Source organism: Balaenoptera acutorostrata, chromosome 17, assembly GCF_949987535.1.
Source record: "Balaenoptera acutorostrata chromosome 17, mBalAcu1.1, whole genome shotgun sequence".
NCBI classification, from domain to species: Eukaryota; Metazoa; Chordata; class Mammalia; order Artiodactyla; family Balaenopteridae; genus Balaenoptera; species Balaenoptera acutorostrata.
In genome coordinates this window covers 55,203,259-55,225,133 of record NC_080080.1, presented here as the reverse complement: position 1 = coordinate 55,225,133, position 21,875 = coordinate 55,203,259, and the positions used below count along the sequence as shown (strand labels likewise).

At 37.1% G+C, this 21,875-nt stretch overlaps 1 protein-coding gene across 5 annotated transcripts in view; it reads left to right on the top strand.

The window, feature by feature from the left end:
• Positions 1 to 18,028: 18,028 nt before the first annotated feature.
• The window catches only part of RALYL (RALY RNA binding protein like), an 816,695-nt gene continuing 812,848 nt past the window's right edge, over positions 18,029 to 21,875 (top strand). For 3 of the 5 annotated variants that reach the window (XM_007180151.2, XM_057532503.1, XM_057532502.1), the window contains exons 1-2: positions 18,116 to 18,202; positions 18,939 to 19,038. The gene's annotated coding sequence lies outside the window, so the exon portion shown is untranslated. Of the gene's footprint in view, positions 18,203 to 18,938; positions 19,039 to 21,875 lie in introns of all 5 variants that reach the window. The other 2 variants (XM_007180154.2, XM_057532504.1) reach the window with 1 other exon arrangement.

Genomic DNA, 21,875 nt, shown 5'->3' with positions numbered 1-21,875 from the left:
TGATCACTGGTCTAGGTTAGTGGTTGTAAGTTTTTTCCACTGCAAAACTACCATTTGGCCCCTTTCCATATTATACTTTTTAGAAGGAAGATGCCACATATAGCCTACATTTAAGGAGTGGAGATTTATATTCTCCTTCCTTGAGCACAGTGTATCTACATAAATTATTTGGAATTAATATGGGAGATTTGTCCATTTGCCTTCATTTATCTGTATACTCAATGATTCAATCCCATATGGGTTTGTGGATATTTTATACTCAGGATTATAATTCGATACTGATACTACTTGTTGCTCAAATTATTCCATCTTTGGCCATCTTTGGGAGTTTTTCTGTTGACTTCTCTGTCCCTTTGACTTAACCTCATCAATGTGTTGTGGATTGTGTGTGTATGTGCGTGTTAGCACTTCCTTACTTTCTGGCACTACAAGATGCCCCAGGATCACTTGTGTATTCCCTGCCCTAGCCCTAAATTCAGCTATTTCTCCAAGGAGTCTTGGTTCCTTTTATTAGAGAAAGGTATTAGGAACCAAGATTTGCGTGCTGTGTGGACTAGTCACTTTTGAAAATCTAGACTTCCTTCATTCACCAGGGACTGAGAACTTCAGTTCCTATCTATTATTTCAGATTATTCTGTGCCTGCCCCTCAAATGCTGGTATTTTTTATCCACAATTCCTGCAGTTCCCATTCTACATGCTATTTGAGTGATTTCATCTATTTTCATGTCTTACACTACACCCTGTATATTGCTGGCTCCCAAACTCTGACCTTTTCCCTCAACTAAAGACTCCAACTGCCTGATGAGCATAAATAAAAGAATTCCACAGGCACCTCAAGCCAGACATCGCAAAACTGAATTCACCATCGTTCCCTCACCAAATGGGTTATCCTTCTCATAATCTCCATTAATACCACCACCGTCTACCCAGCCAGCCTCCGGTCACTAGAATTATCCTAGTCTCTTCTCTCATTCTGCCTCCAACTCAACAATCAAGTCCTGTTCATTTTACCTCATGAAAGACTATCAAATCCTCTCCCTCTTTTTGATTGCTTCAGCTTCCTTAGTTCCAGTCTAGTTCTAGTCTTTACCAACTGTCACATGAACTACTGACATCTCACTGTCTTCAGTCTTGCCTCCTTAAAACCACCCTCCAACCTGAGGTCACAAGGATTTGTTACAAATACTAATCAGACTCTATCATTCCTCTGTTTATCATATAACTTATACAATCAGGCAGGTAAAAAAAGGGGGTCTTGTGTTTATGTCATTATTACTGTTGGAGCACTTGGCACAAGTCTGACACCAAATAAAAGCACATACAAATAAAACATCTTGACCACACCTATACTCCAAGTTTTTATTAGCACTGTGGCAGGTGCCGGAGCAACAAAAGACTTGAGAAGAGGTCTCTCACGGTCTAGTGAAATGACTGAAAAATGAATTCCAAAAATACACATCAAGAAGGAAGTTATCATGCTTATCATGACAGAAGAGTGATCTAAGAATCAATATAATAGCACTTTAAGGAAAAACTAATGATCAAAATGCAATGCTGTTTCTTTATGCAGTTATCCTTAACTGCTGGGTAGCAAGGTTTTGATGTAATACACTCATTTTTTGAGGCTACAGACAATTTGCTACTACTAATAAGGAACTGAAATACGTGAATGATTTACAAGTTTGATAAATTAAATTTTCTAACATATCCATAAAACAGTGTCTGTTTGACTCATGTCTACGGCAGTGCACTTTCTTGAGAAGAGGATTAAAGCTGTGCCTGCAGTTAGCAACCTGGCAACCCTGGGGAGCGCTGCAAGCATTTGAACAGCCCTCTCCCTGCTCTGACAGAAAATCAAAGAGGTAAGAACTGCTATTCTATGTACCAGCAAAACAGAGCTGCTGCTGAGGTCTTTAAGACGCTGAACTGCTTTCACCAACAACATCAGGCCAATTCCACATGATGGATCCCTTACATCTGTCCCTGAAGGATCACTCACTCACCCCAAATATTCATTCAACAAGCATTTATTCCAGTTCTGTGCAAAGCATGTGACTAACAGAATTCCAATTCTGGCAGCCACTTCCAATATCATTCTGTTTAAAGGTGGACATTCATGTGCAACCCAAGTGTATTTTCCATTAGTGAGTATGATTTATGCCTTAGCAAGTATTTAAATAACTAATGAAGTGTGTGAGCACATGCACCAGAGGTTTAAAGAATACAGAAATAATGCCATAGATTAATTCCAATATCCCATAGACATCATCACTCAGCTTACTGCCAACTAGTATATAGGTTTATTTTTTATTCTATCCACCAATATTGTGTGTGACACAATTAGGGTATATAGTACTCATCTGCTCTCAATGACTTTAGAATCCGATTAGAAAGATAAGACTCTCTGTTTCTCTCTCTCTCCCTCTCTTTCATATACACACACATACCATCACACAGGGACACATATTGTTAAGTAAGGAGGTAAATAAAACAATGCAGTATATATCCAAAATGAGTGGTACACAGAAAATAATTTTTTTTTTTTTTTTACTATTTTTGCATAGTGTGAAAATGTCTGAGTGGATTTTCAACAAATTTCAAGAGTATGTTTGGGACTTAAAGTGCAGGCTACGTGGCATTGATAGAATTCACTTAGGAGTGCCTTGGGGGCAACTGAAAGAAATTGCAATAATGCCTGGAGTAGCTGAAATGTAGTCCAAGAGGCCCATGTGGATGGACGCTATCTGCAACAGACCTGCTGTACTGTTGAGACAATTTGGACTGAGAACACTGTTTTTAAACGTGAGACAGGAATTAGAAGTCATGAGGGCAGGTGTTTCACTTCGTAGGCATTGGCTTGTTATTGAGCTGCATCACACATAGGGAACTCTATGAAGCATATTCCAAAGTAAAGATCAACAGATTTACTTATAACTGTGGGTTACGAATTTCCAAACAATATTGTGGAAGTCAGCCAGACTGTAAGTGTAATGAATTCAGCAAAAGAAAAAATTGCTATTTGCTTATATGATAAGAGGGCTGTCTAATTAGAACATGATTTTAATTGAATTTGAACCTTTTAAAAATATCTATATTTTGGATTAAAAAGACAAGGAATAAAGCTTCTTAAGACAAGGAAAGAGATACTGGGAAATTACCTGTTTTAAGCGTTGACTTCCAAGCTAGACTATTCTGTTCAGTTATTATGCTGATACATTTGTGATGGCTTATCCCAGACTTCAGTTCATTTCACCTCCCAAATTCCCAAAGGTCAATCAAGCAGTTCCTTAAAATTTACTTATCAGTTAATTTTGTTGTTTAAAAAGGGGCATATGTTCCTTTTCATAGTATAACTTCTAAAAATACAATTCACCAAACTTCAGTTTCACTGAAAGATCATGTTACCCATTCCTTTTCAAAATCACACTGGATCCATCTCTCCAACACTTTTTTTTTTTTTTTTTTCAAATCAAACAAAACAAAATTAAAAACCTTTAGTCACTCTTCTTCCCCTCAGGAAGGAATTTTCTTTCCGTACTTTAGAGGCTTTCCTAACTACACAGAAACTAACCTTTTTTGCTATGTTCACTTTCTGGGCAACCACTCAATCAGTTTTATTTTTCAGTTCACATCAGTTAGGGAGCCTTCCTTTGCATATAAGGAGAATATTCTACATTTTTCTGCCAAGGTGTTCCTCTTAAGTGTGTGTATGAAAATTACGTGTGTGTGTATGAAATTAGTTTTGGCTGCTATGTATTACAAATACCTAAAAGCCAAAACCGAATTACAGCTTTACAGTAGTTCTCATTTAGACGAGCACAAAAGATACTTTTTTTGTGTTCATTGTTTTGTAATGTCCTTATGGCTCCGATTTGAGAATGAGGTATGTAAAAAATGGTGTCCGCATAATTTATGTCCTTGATTTTACCAACTTTTTATATCTGACTAATTTTTAGCATCATAATGCAAATACTATAGAAAGTATGATAGATTATAAATATTAGCCTACTAAAATATAGAAATTTTGTTTAAAGTTTCTACATAGACATTATAATGTGTAACAGTTGAATTACAAAACCTGTGTTATTTTTCAATGATTGGATTGAAAATGTGACTTTTCTGACTAAAAAGATTTTTTTTCATAAGACAATTTTATTATTTCTTCATAAAGCAGGAATGTTTATAATAATCCTTTTATATCCATATATTTTACCTTATATATGTTGACAATTAGTTTCTGCTGACGGGGGTGGAAATATTTTTCTATTTTGATAAATGAGCATCATATTTGAAAACGGTATATATATCTACTTGTTTTATAAAATTATGTGAGCCGCTATATTCTAATTACAATGTTAGTCACCATCAATAATTTTATACTCTAACGAATATAGTTCTTTAAAATGCCAATATTATTACTGTTTGCAAATATTCTAATAAGTTCAGTCTTTCCTTAGCATGTACATTCTTCTTTTTTAGAGAAATATCATTTAAGAGCGATTCATGAAACCTACTGATTTTAAGTTGGTTTTATACTGCTACTTGCAGCTTACATTTACACTGACTATTGGTATCATTATAAACTCAAAGAACATGCTGCCTATTTGAAGAGATGCAGAGATAGGCAGTGGTAAAGAAAGGAATACATGAATAGCAATGCAGTTCACTATAACTTATATCCCACTTTGGGAATTCAGCAGGAACAAAGTAATGAACATTTAAAACAAGACACAAAAAACCTTACATGTATCTCATCATTATTTTAAATTTACAGGAAAAAAATCTTAATTTTTTCTAATAATTTGTCACATTAGAAATTTCCTATCATTTTTTTTTAAATTTTGATAAATAATCTACCTTACCAGAGTTTTCATTTATAATTAACTTGTGATTATCCTTGGTAATGGGAAACTAATATAAAACAAAGAGAAAATATATTGGTAAAGTTCAAATATCCATTTTTATTCACCTTTCTTATTTCATGTTTGACTCAAAAAATGCTTTTAACAATTTTGTTGAATTTTAAAAAAAATTCTTTACTCAAATTTTCTGCAACTTTCAGACCATTTGGTTATTGAATAAACAAACATTAGTGCTACTATTGCAGTTCCTGTGCTACACACCAATAAATATAGTTTAAAATTCTAAAAGGCACAGAATCCCTGTTCTTTTATTTCTCTCAGTATCTGGTAACAGATTTGTATATTTGCGAACACTATGGTTGCCTTAATAATACCTAGTCTCTTCTTTGTTAACAAACTCTGATTTTCTTAAAGTGCTAGTTAAACATAGTCACTTTCCTGGCTTTCCTTACCTTTTTGCCTTTTGACCTTCTCTCCTTCCTTCTGACTAGAAGGCAGATATGATGCCTGGAGTAGAAGCAGCCATTTTGGTACCAGGATAAAAAAAGCCACAGTCTCAGCATAGTATAAAAGACCCATAGAAGACATTGGGTCCTTGAGGACTTCTTGAGACAATGTCCCAGCCCTGGAAAATTGGGGTGTTAAAGAAGGACAGTGTATGAGAGAATTGGCAGCATTCACACCTGTAAATCATTCTTGCTGTCATTAACTGAATCCAGGTACAAAAATAACTTCCTTATTGATAGAGATTCTGAAAGTTGGGTAGAATATTAAGTTTTCTCAGGTGTTATCTCTTTTAATTTGGCACAAACATTCATTAAGACACTTAGTGTTAATTTTGGTTGCTGAATATATAGTCAAAGGCAATCTAAACAAATCTTTAAAGTTTGTTTTCATGTTAAAACCAAAATGTATGATATATCAGATTATGCCACCTGCAGAGTTCTGCAAGCTAAGTTAATTTTCTGGTAAGAAAGCCTTAGTTTGGGTGTATTTAATAACTCTCTTCTTATTCTAATTGGGTAATGTTGGTAAATTTAAATGAAATTTAATTTCTCTAAAATGTGTTTGAAGATATTTTCATTGCCTGCCTCCACCACTTTCCGAGAAAGATAGTACAGGCCTTGTTATTCATGCCAGCTTTGGTACTGTTTCAATTATCTCATGGTTCAGGGAGTTGTTGGGTTTTAAATGGATATTCCCGCTATGGGAAATGGCTGCTGTTTTTCACCATATTTTCTCTTATCATCCACAGATAATTAGTTCTGCCTGACAAAGCACATCACAAGAGACAACTCCATGGCTTTCAGAAGCATCTCAGCAGTATCTTCCTTATGGCTAATCCTTCCTGAACCTGTTTAAAACTGCTTCACTCTAATTATTATTCCTCGTCACTTGTCCACACTCTAAACATAGGCAGTATTAACAATATATGTAGCAGATATCCGCATGTCATCTTTTTAATGCTCCTAGATATTTGTATAGCAGGAAATTGGGGCATTAAAAAAACAAGCCTATTCCTCTGACACTTAGCATCTATACTCATACACCACCACTAGAGCCCTGAATGGATCATTAATGCATCTTAAATTCCTAAATATATTATGTCCTCCCACACTTTACATAAACTGAGTTAACATGAAAGATAACAAATAGTCTCTCTCATTTACAGTACAGTAAGTTCCCCTACATATGAACCTTCAAGTTGTGAACTTTCAAAGTTGTGAACTTGTGTTCGCATGTCCAATAAAGTAAGGTGTGAGTGAAATTGCAGCTTGCTCTCCATCTCCTATTGCTGACGATCCTTCAGCTCTAGCATCTCCCATCTCCTCTCTCTCCTCCAGTCAGTAACTCTTCTTATCTGTTCACTCAATGCCAGCCCCTTTGCTCCCTTCTTTTACTTTGCTCTTTAACTTAGACTTCTGAAAATTTAGTCCCTCTGATCTCTCCAGGTATTTCCTTTGGAGGCTCATCCATTCAAAGAGCTTCTGCTCTCAAAATCCTTGGCAATTACTCTCAAGACTGAAGAAACAACTGGGAAATTTAGATTACAAAAAGCACATTTTTCTTATTACCCCGTGAGTAGTTCCATTTGTGTAGCTTGCTGTCACTTCTAGCATAGTGTGTCCCCAAACTAACTTAATAAATTTTTCCAACACTAGTCCCAACACCAACTTATCCCGCTGCCTTTTTTTTTTTTTTAAACCATGATACCTCTGTTCTTCCAGGAAATAGGTGGCATCAGATTCTCTTTTCTCTTTTCTTCTCAATTGTCCAAAATCTGGTAGTGAAACAGCACTTAAAACATTGACCAACTTAAACTGGTTTTGCCTCCTTAAATAAGTTGTTGATTAATCAAACCTTGAGTTATTTTATGGAGACCACACTGCTCATTTTCCAAACCTGGATGGCCCAGGAACCAAGAACCTTCAGTCTATAGAACTCAGTTAGAAATGTTGCCACCAGAGCCCCCCTACAAAGAGATCTTTCAGTATGGAAAATCTGGCTTCCAGCAGCAGAAGTAGCTTGATTACTGATTTGAGGTCACCAATCAGCTTCTGTCCCTAACCCCTTAAATTTTGCCCTGAACCCTGGATCCAGGAGACAGATTTGAGAGCCTTGCTGCCTGTCTCCTCGAAATAAAGCTCACTCTTTGGGCTTCCCTAGTAGCGCAGTGGTTGAGAATCCACCTGCCAATGCAGGGGACACGGGTTCGAGACCTGGTCCTGGAAGAGCTCACATGCCGCGGAGCAACTAAGCCTGTGCGCCACAACTACGGAGCCTGCGCTCTAGAGTCTGCGTGCCACAGCTACTGAAGCCCGCGTGCCTAGAGCCCGTGCTCCGCAACAAGAGAAGCCGCCGCAATGAGAAGCCCGTGCACCGCAAGGAAGAGCAGCACCCGCTCGCGGCAACTAGAGAAAAGCCCACACACAGCAACGAAGACCCAACGCAGCCAAAAATAAAAAAAAAAAAAAAAAGCTCACTCTTTTCTCAAAAGCTGGAGCCATAGTATTGGCTTCTATGTGAGTCTGGCAGTGAGCCTTTGCTCTGTAAAAGTAGCAAAGTAATCTCAACTCACTTCTAAACACCTCTCTAGTGACATTCTTACCACACTTGTTGGTTCCCAAACTCAGGAGCTTCCTGGATGAAATTCAAAATTCCTCCACTCCCACCCCCAGAACACGAAGGGCAAGTAGAGTCCAAAGAAAGCCGGGAATTTACATGTGAGGCTTGTTTTGGGGCGGCTGCAAGACTAGTAGATGTCTGCACCTGCACACCAGAATCTTAAATGTTTATATAGAGGCTTTAATGGAGTTCAGTCATGTATACAGTACAGATTGTTCTCTCAAGGCTTCCTCCTTGAAAAGGCTTTTGATGTGTGAACAGTGGGTGGAACGTACATTACAAAGGGGGCATGGGGGTGAGAAGCCTCCAGCTTGTGGGTCACCTGGTGGTCACGTACTCTTGAAGACCTCCTCCAACAACTCTGGTGAGGTTTTTCTCTCAAGCATGGAGAGCAGTAACAAACTCTTCTGCAGCTGTGATGTTCAGATTACACAGTTCTCACCAATGAGATATTTTTAGAATCTTTCCAGTGCTTTTCTTCATATCATTTGCTTCAGTACAAAATCACTTCTCTCCCTCGAACACTTAGCAACATTTTCCTCTCTTGACCACTCTCGCCTTCTTGAAACTCTCTTAGCTTCCATTGCATTCTGACAGTTCCTTTGCATTCTTAAATGTTGGGAGCTTGTTCAGAGCTGGAAGTAACACTGTCTGAGTGTGAATTCTGGCTCTGCAGAATGGTGTGTAACCATTCAGGTGTAATCATATCACCTCTCTGTGTATCTATGCCATATGGTCATTATAACTTTAACTGATTTTATCCATATTTATTAGCTCTGGTTAGATAACTCTCCTGAGCTCCAGATAAATATTTCCAATTATGCAATGGAAATTTTCACTTGGATTTTTCACAGACATCTTCTTCCCTTCACTCTTTATTCTCTTCTCCCTCTCCCTCACCTGTCCTCACCTCCCTTCTCTATACTTCATCTTACCTTTTAAAACTCCAGATTATCCTATAAGCTCTAGCTTGGCTGTAACCATATGTAGGATATAAGATTAAGTGCTGGGAGAGAAGAGAACAGTGAAGGTGTAAAGAAAAATGCACCAAAGACAGAAAGAGAGATAGAAAGAGATCAAGCACAGGCAGAATCTGTAAATGGCCGTACAGCAGCAATTGGAGATCCTTCATCTAGAGGAGTGCACTGGGCATAGTAACTTCCTTCTTCTATCTTTGTCTTCCCAGCATCGAGCACAGTGTAGAGAGCATTGCATGTCTGAAATAATGTTCACTTCCATGAGTGAAAGAAACTCATGGATGAGCAAATAAATAAATGAATAAATAAATAAATGATGGTACCCATGCCTCTGAAAATTTTTGCTCCCTGGCATTTTATTAGCATCTGATTGCAAATCAGCAGCATTTACAAAAGCAATCTAGTCTTGGGTAATTACTATCAGAAATAAAAGTTTCATAATATTATTGAATGGCTATTTGGAACAAGCATCTTGCACTGTCAAAAGGATAATGATAAGTAGTCTCATTCAATAAGCACATGGACTTGGATACTTCTGGGAATGCTTTTAAGCTCAACATTCTGGCAGATCCCTAAGAACACAGGTCTGTTCAACATCAGAACTGTTTTTTGTTTGGGCTGCATATTGAAATAATTGTCCCTAAAAAGGTTCAGGCCCTTGTTCATCTTTTTTGTTTCTTCCCCTTGGCAGGATTCTGGATCTTCATAGAATGCGGAGCCAAATTATTCAGTGTTTTTTTAAAAGCAAAAAAGTTGTACCTATATATGGGAATCTGCCCTTCATCACACCACTTTGGAGAAGTGTCTTGGTTCTCCACCTCAGTGAAATATACATATCAGGCCCTGGGTTCTAACAGAGAATATCATTTCTGCTGCCTGAACGCCTGGTATCTAAAGCATATGGATATCTATTCAGCAACAGCCTCTATCAGCACTTTAGGCACTTGTCAAATAATTCAACCATGATTTGACTATGATCTAGTACTTGGGAAACGCTTGCTTGAAAATCTGATATTTAAGAATGTGTAGGGAACACATGAACTGTCCATGACTCTACATTCTCAAAAACCTAACCCTGCATGGTTAGAGTATAGAAAGAAAACAGAATCCTGCAGAAATGCTTTCACCAAGGTAAAAATTAATGGTAGGTCCTTAATTTTTATAGAAGGACAATATAAAATATTTATTTGAAGATGATTCAGTATTTTTTACAGGAGAATCATTACAAAGATATAGGGAATAAAATCCTTTGAGATCTCAGTATTAGAATAAAGTTAATCCTTCCTGGTGAATTTGTGTATTTCCTTGATCAGTCAATGAGAACAAAGGTACAGAGAGAAATGTAATCCCTTGTTAAAGAAACTGATGCCAGGTACCTGGTACATTGGTTTCTCTGCAACTTTTGAAGATATTTTGTTTTATCAAACAAAATCATGCTTTTTAAAAAATTGAAAAAGAATGAAATAGGATCAATAAACAAATATTTTATTGAATTTAAATATTTTAGTCTGATTTGAGAATCTTTACATATGACATGCTTTGATTCCATCTTAGTTAAATTTGACTCTTGAATAAAGAAATCCAAGTCTGAATTTTTGAATGTCTTTTATGATCCATATTGTAAATGTTTCCTGGAGAAGAGAACTGAAGCATGTGTTTCTTTGTTCATTTTCACAGTCACGTTAACAAAGTTTCAGCTCTGAGATTATTCTGTCAGATTTTCCCCATTATGCATCCCCAACCGTGCTTGAATAGGTTGAAAAATAATTCTACATATTGCTGGATAACTGCAAATAGTCACATACTTTAGTGTACCAAAGGAGCATTTCTCTAACACAGAATAAATTTATTTCATAATAAAAAATGAATGTCTTTATAATCATTATTTAAATTGTACATGGCTTGTAGGATATGAGTAAGGAAATTGTATAAGTTTTAATAGTCTATCTACCTCCCTAATCTGTTTATCTACTTAAATGTTACACTTGTCAATTCATTGTCATAGCCACTGGATTTTGTGGTTGATGATGATAAAAATACATTATATATAACATTTAAATTAGCATATAATTATGAGGTATTATGCTTCAGGACTCTAATTAATGTCCTTATCCTGAATAGAAGAGATTCTAGCTTTATTGGTACCTATACTCAATTCTAGGAACATTTCATCAAACAACAGAGAAGGTTGCTGGAAGAAAATTAGGAGATGCATTTCTTTTTGACAAAATGATATCGACCAAATCTCTCCTCCTCTGCAAAAAGGAATGTAATCTTAATGGGAAATTTAAATTTAAATTTCCTATCTTTGTTTTCTCTTTGCAAACTTTCATTTAGTGTACTATAATATTTTGATAATGGCCTTTTCAATTAATTGTGCCTCCAGTAAATGTCTGAAGAATGTTTTTTGATTTATTCTTATAAGCTTTAAATCATGTTATATCTTTGTTTGTACAAATAACAAAAAAATACAGATTGTAAGAAAAATAAGTATCAAGTTTAAATATTACATTTTGTCTGGAATTTATACATTTTTTTTAATCTCCTGGGCTTTGAATACAGTTGATTTAGGGACTACTAATAGAACATTCTGTTTAAGTTTATTTTTATTTTAAAAAAATTAGTTACCAATTCTTCTTGAAAACAAGCAAAAAATGATGTGTATCAAATTTTAATGAAATCTTTTTATAGTTATGTGACAATAGAGAAAAGCCCTACGTTTGATTTTCTGTAATTTGTAAAGATAAATGCATCTGAAATTGGCACTCATGCAAGAACATGTGAGTACTTATAATGAATGGTGAGCTACTTTCCTGTGATGTGAAGCTTAACTGGAATGTTCGTGTATTTATAAGTTTGTAGTTTGAAATATTCATATTTGCCCAGTGGCCTACTAGTAGTTCATTATACTTTTATTTGGAAAGCCTGTGTTTGATCCTCATTATTCTTTTCTCTGGAGTTTTAGATGAATAAAATAACAAATAATTTACTACCAGAAGCCAAGCAGGCAAGGACTGTGATCTTTTCAGATCTTAACATGTTTGACCTCTCTCTACACTGAGGAGGGAGATATCCATAAGGGAAAAAAGGAATCTGGGGAATACAGACATATAGATATCACATACATAATTGACTATTCCCTAAAATCATTTTTTTTTTACCAAATGTCTACTAGCACATTAGCTAGTACCAAATATTTCCATTAATTAAATAAAGTAAAAATCAAGGAATTAATGTATTACTATGTTCTATCCCCTCCCCACATACACACTCTGAATATGTATAGGAAGATAAAAGAGGTCCAAGTTCTGAGATGATAGAAAAAAGGGAGTAGAGAATATCAGAGGAAATTAAGAATATAAAACAGAAAAATTATATAAAAACAACATATTGTTTCAATGAGACCAAAAAAAGAATCTGGAAAATACAGATCTATACATGCCACAAATTAGATTTAATTATTTCCTATAATCATTTTTTAACCAAACGTCTATTCACACATTTGTTAGTACGAAAAATGTTCATGAGCAAATATTGATTATTTAGGTGTCCAACTCTGGAGTAAGAGGCTTACAGTGTATGTTGTCACATAATTTGTCAGCATAAAATTATTTTATTATACTTACCTGGCTTGTGAAAACTCTTCATCTCATTTCTAGAAAAATATTGTTTTCAAATGTAAGCTTTATGTTAATAAAAATAAATAACTTACTAAATTTCATAGAAATTAAAAGTGCCTCTTATTGACAGGAGCTGGTTAATAATAACCAACAAATCTCATGCTTTCATCTCTTGAATGCTATAATCCTTTAACAAACAACAAGTGAATAACCTTTACCTCAAAGAAAAAAAAAAGTACAGTTTAATTAAATTAATATTGATACTTAAAATCCAGATCATCTCTAAGCCACATGTTTTAAAAATTACAAATAAACAAAGATTAAAAAATCAACGGGAGAATCATACCTATAGCTATACAACTATATCACTCTACATAAAGGAGCTACTTCATAACTCTGAATTTAAGATCTTGTGGACAGACAATAAAATGTCCATTTTTTTCTCATACATCTTCAAGATTTTTCTCTTTAGGCAAAATTATTTTTCCAATGAAACCATACTGTCTTCTGTTGCCAGTCTGGGTCATAGGATAAATCAATCTCTTGATTTTTAAACACAGATGAAGATAGCTCTTTCTGGTTTTCTCTCTCTCTCTTTTTAAAAATGTTACTTCCTCTGGTATACAGTTTTGTTAACCTCAGCAAGACTGTTTTCTGGAATTTTCAGGCAACATTTAATTTCACCAAAGAAATATACTGTAAAGTCTGCAATATTTTTCTATTGTACTTTTTGTCACATGTCTTTTAGGACTCTTCTGTGTGACCCAAATCTGTCCAGTGTTTGCACTTGTCTTACATTTCTCATGTATTTTGGGGGAGATTTTCCAGGCCCCCCACCCAATGCTCTTGGTCTCACAATTTCCCTTCCTCCCTCCTTCTCTCCTCTGTCCTTGCTTCCTCTCCTCCTTTCTTTCTATTCATCCCCCTCCACATCCCTCTTTGTCCTCTGTATTCTCCTCCCCTCCTGCCCTCCACGCACTATCACTTTCTCAGTTTCTTAGCTGTAGTGATAGCACTTTGCCATTAAAGTTACTTTTCCCATTGCTAGAAAAGTAACGAAAGCTCTTCTGTTCCGTTTGTTTAGTCCAGTGTCCCTGAGCAGAGTCATTTAGAATCTCAGTTTCAATTATGAAGATTTTAAGACAGTATATATGTCAAGCAACTAAAACATAGTAAGCAGTTATTAAATAGCACATATTTACCCTTTATGATGTTTCTCACTTCATTTTGTTTTGTTTTGCATAAATTCCCCTTCTTTTTTGTTCCCTTCAGGCTCCCTGAATGCTTATATTATATTAATACATAATAGAGTGTTTTAAAATTAACTTAATATTTTAAATCTTTAGTACCTTTTCAGAGGCACATACCTGGCTCTAGGATTACCACATTTTCATCTTTAACTCCTCAAATCTAAAGAGATATCATGGATAAATTCATAGCTTCTAAATTTAAAAACTGATATATTTTATATCCTCTTTAGAATGCATGATTGTCACATCAGTAATCAATGAATAATAACAAATGGTGCAGAACACTGAACATGTCATGTGCTGCTCTTTTTCCTCTCTGTGCCTAAAGTGTATTTATCAGGAAGCTCATCAGGGCTTTCTTGTGTACACACTGTCACTTTTGCTGGAGGTCACTTTATCACAGAACTACAATCTGTTTAATGCAAAATAAACACATTCAAAGTAAGAATATTAATTAATAGACACATTAATTTGTTTTAAATTAATTTTCTTAGCATATTTTATTAATTTTATATGGAAGTAGTTATGAGTGTACATAAATCATAAGAAATTTTGATATGTATTTTTCTACACATCTGTTTTTTTTGGATTCCACAAAATATATGAAGAATAAAATATATATTAAAAATTAAATTACACAGAAATTTTGATAGTTCTTTCTTCCTTATTTTACTCATGCCATATACACTGCTACTGTTTATTTTCATATCTTATAATCACTTTCTTTGATAATATGTACAAATTATTTGATGAGTTTTGGTATTTGCAGTTCCTCCAATAGAAGTACTGGAAAAAGTAAAGGAAACCATTCAAACTTGAAAGAGACACATAAGTGAAGTATGTTCATAGGTAGGGATTGGAAATATAATGGAAAAAAATAAAATTAATCAAAAATTAAAATCAGTAAATTATGAAAAAAATATCAAGCAAAACAGAAGAAAATGATCTGAGGGCATTGGATGTAAAAGTGTGCATTGAATCCATGATATTGTAGCACATAATTTCTAAGTGTATATTCATATGTAAAATATATGTATGCATATATGATTCATATATTTCAATATTTTCTAATGGAAAAACACTGAGATCATGTAGCATAGATTTCAAAATAGATTTTTCCTTAATCATCATTATTTGTCTGTCTTATTGTAAATTTAGTATACTTTTTAGTATAGTTTTCAATTATGAATCTTCCATAGCTTACTTCAGAATGGATATAAAAGGGCACAGTTCACAACTGCAACTTTGCTTTAAAAAGTCTCTATCATTAACTCCTGAGGATGTGACCAGGAAGTTCATGACCATATTTTTTGTACAGATCTTTGCTAAAGAAAAAATTAACCCCTTAATCTCTGCTTTTGAGGAAATTTCATTTCCTTCTCCATGTGTTTTATGGAATCAAAAAAGTGTATGAAAATATGTGTGCTACTAACTTGGGAATAATATAGCCAAATCAATTCCCACAAATTTATTTTAGATCTACTTAATTAATTAGAATATCATGCATTTATTAATTGGCATCAGTAGCAGTATTTGAAAATATTTAGTATCTTTCATGTATTTTTTGGAAATACTTTATTCTAGCTCTAAAACTGGATAAAAATTTAGTTCAATTCCACCTCTAATACTAACAATGGAATGCTTGACAAATTACTTAAATCCTCTGACTTTATTTTCCTAATCTGTAAAATGAGTATAATAGAATCAATGTCATACAGCAGTAACAAGAACTAAATGAGAGGCTATGCTCAGTAAATACTAGTTCCCTTGGTCTAATTTTGTTTACTCTTGGTTTTAATATGGTGATGCAACTTAAAAGATAAAAATGGCAAACTGGAAATAAAATAAATGGAATATTTTGAGCACCTTACTGTCATTACATAAGTAATGGGAAAAGGCAGGGAGGATATTGACGTCTCATTTTTTTCTTCAGCAGAACTGCATTTAACATAAAGGGGAGTCATTTTATTGAATAATAAAAGCCTGGCAATCACTGTGATTGGCTGACAGCCATTACTGCAGTGTAATTCTAAACAGCTTGTTTTTCAAAGTTTTTCTTGAATAACTCTTTAAAACCCAGGCATTGCCCAAGCTAGTTGAAGGGTTCAAAACTCATTTTTAAAGTGGAGTTTCTCAATACTGCTGTAAAAAAATGCATTAAACAATATTTTCTTATTAAATGATTAGAATCAGATATTTTTTGACATGGGAGGAAAATTTTGGAAAATTTAGCAAACTAAGGGTTTTATGGTAGGGAAGAATTAATTCCTGACTCAGAGAAGAAAAAGACCACATTTGGAGAGATCTTTTTTTTTTTTTTTTTTGAAGAAGCCCCATGTATTTTACAAGTGAAAAGCACAATATTTGATCTATACTATCCAGCTTAAAATCCTGTCATTTCTGAATGGAACTCAACAAGGCTTCCAAAATTACCAGATCCACTTTGATGCATTCATCTTTCTCAGTCAGTATTTCTAATCAGCAAATCTCACTTTAAAGTAAGTATAATAAGTGGGTATAGAGTTGGCAATTCACCAAAATAAATATTTAATGATATTTTAATGGTTATTTTAAATCTCTTTTATTTAAATTGGGATTAATACTTTATTTGGTCAATGAATGCTGAACCAGAATGCTTGAGAAATATCTTTGCTGTTGAAGATCTCTATAGTGGATGTGTACTTAATTTTCAGAATTGTCCAGGCTAGATCATGTCTGGTGGAGGCATTTTATCTTAAATGTCAACATTGGAAACATTGAGATAAAGATCAGGGGCAGAAACCTGTGAACTGCAGAACTGTGTCAATTGCTCATTCTCAAACATAGCGATGCCAATTAATTCCACACAACCCAGATTCAAAGCAGCACAGGGAAACGGTCCTGATATTAGTATTGCACAAAAATGAAGAAAAATAGATGTGTTCAAGCTCCCAGAAAACTGATTCTTTAACAGGAAGCAATAGAAGAATCCCACTGCATCCAGCGATTGGCTGATGGAATCTTTGTTCAAGCGATAGGCATCCTAGCCAGATGCTAGGTGGAGTAATCCCTCTCTCACCCTCACCTTCACAATCCACAGCTCAGCCACCTGGGCTCTCGCGGGCTGCGCCGTCGCCTCACTCCCGGTGCACGTCTCCCCCTCTCGACCGCCAAGTGCTCACTCTCTCCCAGGGAGCACTTACACAATGGACTCACTTGTTTCCCTGGCACCTCTCCTTTGACTTCCAGCCCCAGCCCACAACTTGGGGAAGAGTCTGGCAGGAGCCTCTTGCCATGGATCAGGGACCTTCCAGAGGAGCTTGGAAGCACGCGCGCCCACGCAGACAAAACAAACAATGCCTGGTCCAAGAATGAATAAATTAACGACACCCCCGCCCCCGCCCATCGCTTTGCAACCTGAAGAAAGAAACCCCGGACCTGGTTGCCTAAATGAGAGATTTTGTTTTGTCTTTCAAACTGCAAACATTCCTGTCTGACAACGGCAAAGGAGATGCTGTGGGTTCTGTTGGCAATAAAGATTGACGGTGGCTTTGCCCGTGACAACGCCCCCCGTAGCGCGCTGAGCCAGGTTCCCTGAGAACCGCGAGGGGGAAGCGCATATCTAGGGGGAGGGAATGACAGAGGCCAAGGCAGTTTAGCAGGGATGAGAAATGGGAAATCAGGGGGGAAAAAAAGACTGAGTTCAGTTGGGCTTTAATAGTGAAACTTCGGGAGAGAAAGGGATGGGATCTCTCCCCAGGTAACTACGCTGAGATGAAAAATAGATGAATACACAAGGAAGTGGCAAGCAACAACAAGTTTGAGGTGAGCAGCAAGTTGTTCACTTCCTCCCAGGCGTTTGATCAGCATCCCCCGAGCTGCCCCAGAACACGCGCTCCCCATCGGAGGCGGCGGCCGCGGCAGCAGCCTCAGCAGTAGCAGCAGCAACAGCAGCAGTACCAGCGGCAGCTGCGCGCCTCCAGCCCAGCCCCGCTCGGCTCCCCCTCTCGCCGGCGCCCTGCCTGTCTTGCGTGTGCGTGTGCGTGTGCTCAGCCTCAGCGTGAGGGGCACCTGCTCGTCTGGGCTCACAGCGGAGGCAGCCTCGCCGGGAGCTGCAGCTGCTGCCGCCCCTGGTGCTGCCGCTCGCAGGCGCCGGGCTCCCCGCCGCGGCCGCCGCAGCCTCGTCTGCTGGAGTTGGGCTCCGTGGGGCTTCCCCCCTCGCAGCCTCGGTCCTTCCTGGCTGCCTGCAAGTCAGCCTGGCTGCGAGTCACGTGTCAGTGCCTGAGGCAGAGACTGAGAGAAAAAAACGCGCTTCATTCCTTCTTCCACCGCCATACTGTATTTTATCCTAAATCTCATTTTTATTCCAACATTTTACTCCCTCTCGGTGAGTACCTTCTCAGTGGCATTCTTGTCCTATTCTTTTTTTTTTTTTGTCCCTTTTTTGTTTTTCTTCTTTTTTTTTTTTTTTCCACTTCTTTGATTACTGTTTATATTTGGGAAAGCTGGAGGAGCATGGTTTTGAGCCTTTTCCTGAATCCAAGTTTTTCTAGCATGCGATGGTTCTGTAGACAAGGCGCTGTGTCTGGGAGTCCGCGGCGACTGTGCCCGCTGGGAGCGACTCCCAAGTCCAGCAAGATATGCAACTGGTTTGAAGGAAAAAGCGATGTGAAGTATGGTGCCTATTTTTTTTTCCTTTGTAAAAATAAAAAGCATGTTTCTCTTTTTTTGGCATACTCTTTTTCTGATAAGATTTTTGTATAGGTGGGATTTTACGGCAGTGTTTACAAGTTTGTGGTTTTGCAATACTGGTACAAACCACTGAGCAAAGACATGAATTTTCTATTTTTGTGCCCTTTTTGGAAGCCGGGGAGAACAAATTCGTTTTTTTCCCTCCTGTTTTTGATACCCATTGATAACATGAAACTTTTCTTGCAGCTGGTTACTAGGATTATTTTTAAGCGAATACTTTTTTCCTCCTTTAAATTAACCATGACTTTTGCACATCTGACTTTTTTAAAAAACCGAGATAATTTTATGAAAGATATCCTGATATCTATATCTATATTATCCTTTCTTCCTCCCCCTCCCCTCCCCGTAAATCAATTTTCAAATGATGGCAGTGGAAGGTTTTTCTGGAAAAAAAAAAAAAAAATGAAGTGCGGTTTGGTTTCCTTGTCAACGGAGGATGAAGTGAACAGCTGAGCAGCTCGCAGAGAGCAGGTACTTGGTCCCCTTGGAGGCGTTTCCCGGGTTTGTAATGGCAACACTGGTCCTGGCAAAGAAATCTCTATGTGTGTATGTGCGTGTGTGTGTTTTGTGTGCTTGTGCGCGTGTGTGGGCGCTCGCGGCTCCGGGCAGTGTCCGAGCCCGGGGTGGGGAAAGCCGTGACGGGAGCTAGGGGAAGCCAAAGTCAGTTCCCGGCCTCGGGCTGGTTTTTGGATGTGCGCAAAATACCGTCCCTCCCTCGGCTGCTCCCAGGTCGTCTCCGCAGCGGGCGGCGTCTTGCGCCCCGGGCGTCGCCGGCCGGGGACGCGGCAGCCGGCGGGCCCTGTAAGTTCTCCGAGGGCCACTTGCAGAGCAGCAGGGGCGAGGGTCGAGGATGTGGCTCGGGCCGGCCGGGGCGGCCCCTACGTGCGCCCGGGAGACTGGGGGAGAGAAGAGGCAGGGGCGGCATCTTCCGAAGGGGCTGGCGTCTAGCCACGGGGCCCGGGAGCTCGAGACCTTTACAGATCCCTGAGGATGGCAGCAGCCCCCGCAAGCTCAACTCCCGCTCCTCCTGTTTGCATTGAGTAAACAACGCAGTAGGTCTTTCCCAGCCTGTTTTGCTGGTTCCGAAGGGTTTGTCTTTTTAGCGGTGCCGTCTTTGGATTTTTTCTTTCCCTGTTGTGTTGCTTTGGTTTTAAGTGCCTGGCGCCTTCCAGGGTGGGGGGAGATAGTTACTTTCTGTGATGGTCAGTTGGGTTTAATGTTGAGGACGAAACTGTTAGTTTGCATGAATGAGACTACACCCATAAGGTTGAGTGTTACAGGGACAATGTGTTTTCCCTCTTTTTAACCACTTCATGGTGGTTACAAAGGTTTTTTCCCCTGAGAACCGGCCACAGGACAGGACTAGGTGTTGGTGATGGTGGTAGTAGATTTCGGTGTGTTGATAGCATTGCACAGTACTCAGTGCTGAATGTATTCTATGGAGTTTATGATATTTTTTGATTGTCCTGTTACGTTTCCAGTGTAATCTGGTACTACTTTTTGGAGTAGTTGGTAATAAAAAGCCTTTTCTGTATTTAACACAGTGACAGAATCTCCTGGAAAACTTGATCGCCAAATAAATTTTGTGTTGTCTAGAGGCCATTATTTAAAAGATTTGATTCTGAAGCTTTGTATAATTTGGATTCTGTTAAAATAAGTATAAGGCAAGTGAAATAACTTTTACTTCTCAGGTTAAGTTTTCTTCTAGTTTATAAAACTAGGCATAAAAACTAAATCCAATATACAAAAGGGCTCATAACAAGCATGTTAATAACATACACTATGGATTTTCAAGCAAATATTTAAGTCTGCAAGCTCAGTTGGTGGAATGAAGTTTTATGCCTGTATTTCTTTACTCTTTGTGGTGAAAGAGGAGTGCAAGTGATCATTTATCTGCAGAAGATTAAAATTTATTGCAATATTTAGAAAGCTATATATTTCTAAATTCACAATGCACTCTCTCATTTCAGAGGTCTTTGGAAGTAGCAGTGTGAGTTACTTTTGTACCCAGGGTAGCTTTTCTCTGTTTAGAAATTCCTGTTGCATGTATACACCAGACTTGATATCCTGAAGGGCATAGTTCAAAGATTTGACACAAGTATTATGTAACATAGCTGTAAATTTTGATTTTATTGCTGTGGTGAGCACTCAACTAAAATGCAGTCTTTCATATGGTTTAAACAGCCAGCAAAAACATTTAAAAAGCCCCTTGCAACATTTTGTGTTTTTTAAATCATTTTTATCATAATAATGTATGTAAGTAGATATGCTCATTTATTTAAAAATGCAAGACAATGCATGTGTGTAATATTTCTTTGCAGGGTGTATGCACTGTAAGTCATTTAGTTCTTTTAGAAGAGAGAGACAGTGAGTGAGAAAGAAAAACTTGAGTAATAATACCAGAATTTTCATTAAGAGGAGCACTTGCTTCCCTAAGATGGAGGTAGTTGTGTCTTAAGATTGGTGCAGAATGTAGACGGTACTGTGTGATGTTTCCAAATGAGATTAAAACCATAATGGGGTGGAAGAAGATGTTCATAGGATTTCAAGTGGGAATAGATATTTAGTTGTGCAAATATTCTGTAAATAAAGATCATGCTAAGAACCTTTAGTCATATTAGGTTTTCATTAAATATTGATTGTCCATTATGTTACATACTTATGTTAAATTTCTATTATATTGAAACTTTGAAATTTCCTCCTCCATGAATTATATTGGGAATTCCACAACTCGTTAAAAAACTGGTCACCTGGTCTGTGAGTGTTTTGGTTTAAATCTTTGAATGTGGTATACTAGAGTTAGCACCGCCTACTGGTTCCTCATGGAAAAATAATATTGTTCTTAAATTCAGTAAGTAACTCACCCTGATTCTGATGAACTTAATCATGCAAATTACTTTTTACTGCTTACTGAGAGGAAATAAAAGATGTTTCGCTGGGAGAGAGGGTTTGGGGTGAAGGTAGAGGATGAGAGAAGGAAGACATATAAGATTAAATTGGCTTCTGGATGACTAACTGACCTTAAGTATTTTATCATCTGCATGCAACAAAGAAATCGTCACAGATTTTAAACAACCTGCTGAATTTGCTAGAACTTTTCTAGGGGATACCAAAATTTGGACATTTTGAAAAATCCTGTATTACTGAATTAACTTTACATTTTCTGTCCCAGTCTTGAACATTGTAGAGAAAAAAAAAACCCTACCTGGAGTTCTGTCTTGAGTGTTTGGTCTGTCCAAGAATTTTTAAATGAAGAAATTTTATTCATGAAAAGTAAACATTTAATTATTTCTTATTTTTATCCTTAC